Genomic DNA, 4964 nt, shown 5'->3' with positions numbered 1-4964 from the left:
TTTGACAGAAGTAACATTGCATTTCTCATGCTCTAACATCCTTATCCCATCAACCTTGTTTTTCAATTCTTTTTGAATTTCGGCAACCTTTTCCTTTGAAGATTTTTCCAAATTAACAAAATTTGTTTGAGCTTCTGTGAACATTTTAAAAACTCTGTTCCTTTCCTCTGTGAGAAGAATAACTTCTTTTTCACAAAGAGAAAGTTTTTCTTTTAGCTTKTAATGTTCCAAATGATATGAATCAATTAATTCAGAAGAATAAGAAGTTGAAACCTMTTGGTCAGTTGAGTAAGAGGAGTCTGAGTCAATATTTGCCATTCCACAGAAGGTCTCTTCCTCTGTGTCTGACAGAGATTCATTCTCCTTAGCCTTGAGGCTCTGATATTCATCAATACACATGGCTCTGTTGTTCTCAAGAGTCTTCTTCACTTCTTCGATTTGTTTCTCCAATTCTCCCCAAATGTCCATAGATAGATGGCAATGATCAATACACTTGAAGATCTCATGAGGTATAGCCATGATCAACATCCTTTTGCATTCACTTTCCAATTGAACCAATGTTTTTCCTTCATCGTTCCAGTTTGCTATAGGTTTGGGCTCAAAGTGCTCAGGTACTTCATGGGTTGTACCAGTAGCTGGAACTCTTGGAATCAAATTCATTGGCACATGTGGAGGATTGTAGAGAAATTCACAAATTCTGGGGTGAATTCCCTCCAAAAAGTTGATCATGTATTCTTTCCATTGCGGATATTCATCACAGATAAGCGTATGAGGCTTTGATTGAGATCCAATACTCATGGATGAGGTATTGACCAAGTTCGCCATTGAAATTAAATGAAACAAGGTAAACTGGAGAAAAACTGGTGTTCTATAAAATACATATTAATACCAAGAACACGCAGATTAATATGAAGAAGATGAACACAATAGAATAGCTTCAAAGGTTTTTCAATTGATTGAAAATATAGACGATTACAATACGGAAGCACACTGAATTACAAAGGCCTAAGCTGCTATTTATACTAGTTCCTAACAACCTTTCTGACATGACCTTAACGTGTGAAATCATCCAAGCCGTCCAAATAAAGTCGATTAAAGACCTAGTCACGTGAGAAGCACGTGCAGCTGACAACCTTTGAAAAACAGCAGAACAGGATCTTCACAAAAGACGAATCCGCAGACCCTCTGTGAGCCACTTCAGAGGCTCTGCAGTAATAGACTTGAAGGTTCCTATTGCCAGAGGACCATTTTCCAGAACCTCTGTGAGAGACATCAGAGGTTCTATCATTCTTGACTTGCACGATGAAACAGCTTCGGTTGCAGGTCCTATGTTGTCTTCTGTGGAAGATACCCTTCTGTCAACACTTGCAGAAAACTTTTTCATACTTTTACTTTAAGTAAATATTAGAGCTAACACTGAATCTGATGCCTTAAAACCCTCACTGAATCTTTCTTTTACGCGATAAATTGTTTAAACAGTCATATCAATGTTTCTGTTGACACTGCATGACTCTTCGTGTTCTTAAAAACTATTTGTTTTTAAAACAAAATAGTTAATGAACCGTCTTTATGACAACATTCTCTATTTACTATGCGCGATGCTGTGAGATGCGCAAAAGGTTTTGTCATTACGCTACCTCATTTAATGCCATCTAATCATGCATGAGAACGTGGTATATTTTTCATCATGACCACTTTCCCGAACCATCGTCTTTTTCCTCTCTCATATTATTTCTCTCTCCTTCTACCTATAAATATGAGACTTCTTCTCCACTTTTTCTCTTTACGCTTTCAAATTTCTTAGACTAACCTATGCTAAGATCTCTCCAAAGCCAGAACTCTCTCTATATCTTCAAACCCTTTTCGACCTTTCCTCTTAATCTTCAAAGGTCAGAATCTTCTTTTCTTCTTAGTAACAAGAAATGTGTTTAATATGATTAAGAACTTTGTTCTATTAATACATTAAACAGTAAGGATTCATTAATCATCTCTTTCTTGATTATAATCTTGTTTCTTTATATACATTCTACTTGAAAAACCCTAATCTGTTAATGATTTTTCAAAAGAAGTTTTTCTAGTTCAAAAACTTTTTCTATAATCTTACCCCAAAAGAAACTCTTGGTTAATTTCAAACAAACCTGTTTGATTTTCTTCTTACTAATACAAACAGATTATTGCCAAGAACGTCAACTTCTCCCTTGATGAGATCTCCATCAAGGCTAATAACCACATTGCTTTGTTGGAGATACCACCCTCAGAGGCGCATTACCAAGACGCGGCTGACTTATTCAAGCAGTCGTCATTGGGTTTCGCTCTCAACCATGAGCCCATCATGGTCAAAGAACTTCTTCAACAGTTCTGGCTCACTGTTGAGGTTGTCGAAGTCAAAGACAAGGCTGGACGCCAGATGGAGCAGATCCATTTCACTTTCAATCGCATGGAAGTGAACTTTGGTGTTTCTACACTCCGGTCAGCTCTTCATCTTCCCAAGGGTCCCTTCGACAGTGAACCCTCCACTGCTGAGATCATCGAGTTTCTTGACGCCATTGGCTACCAGTGGCCAATGAAGAAGGACTCCAACGCCCCTCTGAAGTCCTTGACGAGATTGAGAAGAACAGGATGTCAGCTGTCTGGTAATACCTGTTTTCTCATTTCATCCAGTGCATGGGTGGAAAAACTGGAGGTCAGAACCAGGCCTCTAGGATCGCCTTGATCGTAGGCATATCTGCGATTCAACGTCGCAATATAAATTATGATGCAGTCATTTTCGATGACCAGGTGCTCAAGCTGAACAAGCGCTAGCGGGAAAAGGTGGTGCCTTACACCAGGTTTCTTTCAATGGTGTTTACCAAGATCTTTAAAGATCTTTACCCCAAAGAAGGAAACCTTCCAGTTTTCAAGCTTGGATCCAGGATTTTGGATCATAAGCTGAGGGACAGTGATGTGGCACTAACTTCTATTGTGTCCATCACTACCTCTTCTCCTTAGGTGGCCATGACAAGGGACCCCCCCCCCCCCCCCCGCGTCTAGCCAAACCACCAAAACCCCTTCAAAACGACCCTCTCAACCAACTCTTGGTTCTCCTCAGAGAGCCAAGAAGTCCAAAAAGGGGACAACCACGTGCCTCTCAAAAGGCTTCAATTATTGAAACTAGCCTTATCCTCGAGGCGTCTTCTGCTCACCCTCCTAGCTCTTCAGTGATTTCTTCCTTCACCAACCACTTCAGTGACCCAAATCACTAAAAGTATGAATATCAGTGCCGCCACCGCTGAACACCCATGTCTCTTCTCGACCATTTTCTCTTCCCCTCCTTCCTTGGTCTTTACACATGTCGATGATGTATCATCGACTGTCCTTCCTGATACTGAGACACGCACCATTGGACCTGAGCTTGCTCCTCTCGTTGCTCCTGTAGATACATATGTCCGTCCTTTCGTGGACATCTTTGCTCATGCCAGTGACAATCCTTTAGATGTCACTAATGACCCCTCACGTATTCCATTTTCCTACCCTTTCTTTTCTTCTAACCTTGAGCCTTCAGCTCACGCTTCTTCTTTTGCAGGTCCTTCTTCGATGCATCAGTCTGATGCTTAGGAAGTGGAAGAGGAGGAAAGAGAGAAAGATGATGGAGGAGATGAGGTGATTGATGATGCCTATGATATGGCATCAGACATCAAACTTCTCCTTCCAGTCGTTGATACCGTCCTCTGTACGATCAACGAAGTCCACCAAGAGATGCCCCGCCAAGGTGATCTTGATGCGAACTTCCTTACCCTCCAGGCGGATGTTCAAGAAGTTCAGGGTCATCTCCAGACTCTCCAATAAGATGTTCAAGCCAACAACAACGCCATTGCTGTTCTTCACAGCAGGGCTGACGATGCTCAGGCTATTGCTGATCAGCAGACTGGTCTTCTTCAACAGATCCTGGCTGCTGTCCGTCAACCAGCTCCAGTGATCGCACCTTCTTTCTCTGCCAGTGATCGCGCCCAGCTCCATGAGACGCGTGAGGCAATGACAACTCTAGCCAATGCTTTGCAAAGGCTAGAGGATGTAATGGTTCTCCAGTGTCAGCACTTGGACGAACTCTTTGGCCAATTCTCTCAAGTCTTAGCCAGAGAGGGGGAGATGAGGTCCAACGCTGGTGAATCATCCGATGCTGTCAGTATTAGCTACAGTTGCAGTTGAAGCTGAGGCTCTCAGAGCTAAAGCAGTTGCTGCTCTTGTAATCCCGACCACCAAAGCTGCTGCTCCAACTGAGGATGTCGATGCCATCCCTAGGGATGATGCCCATACCATCATTGCTTCTGGTGATGATGATGATGATGATCATGAAAATGACGATGAAAAAGACGATGATGAACCTACCATTCCAGACACCAGAAATGATCTAGATGGTGACGACGACGATGATGATGAAGATGACTTTACCATCAAGTTCCAGAAGCTGTCAACCGTCACCAAAGGTGTAACTCTCATGGATTCCGCATCCCAGGGGGAGCAAAGGCAAGGTGAATCGACTCCATCAGGTAACCAGGACCGCAAGTCGAAAGGCATGGATGTCACTGAAGAAGGAAACTTGAAGGTATTGTTCAATATCCCTCAACAACCTTTGTTTGAAGACTCTACCTCTCAGGTAGTGATTACTTCAGAATATCAACTTCATATTCCATCAATAACCTGCGATCGACTGGAGCGGGTACATGATCAACCCGTCTCTTGTGCTCCAGCCGACCAGCAGATGTCTCAGCTGAAGGAGTCACTCGACCAGACTAGAGTAAAAATTCCTCTTCGTACCTCTAGTGGTGGTGAGTTTGACTTCTTGTCTGAAGCTGAAAGACTCGAGGCATTAAGGGCTGAAGAAGAGCTAGAGCTTCAAAAGAAGCAGACTGAAGACAGCTTGAAGCTGGCCAAGTCACTAGCTGAAAAAGTCTTTCCCAAGAAAAAGTCCAAGAAAACGGTGAACG

This window comes from Cynara cardunculus, unplaced genomic scaffold (assembly GCF_001531365.2).
Source record: "Cynara cardunculus var. scolymus isolate 2C unplaced genomic scaffold, CcrdV1 Un_Scaffold_1032, whole genome shotgun sequence".
In the NCBI taxonomy this organism is placed as follows: domain Eukaryota; kingdom Viridiplantae; phylum Streptophyta; class Magnoliopsida; order Asterales; family Asteraceae; genus Cynara; species Cynara cardunculus.
Note: the sequence above shows the minus strand (reverse complement) of the source record.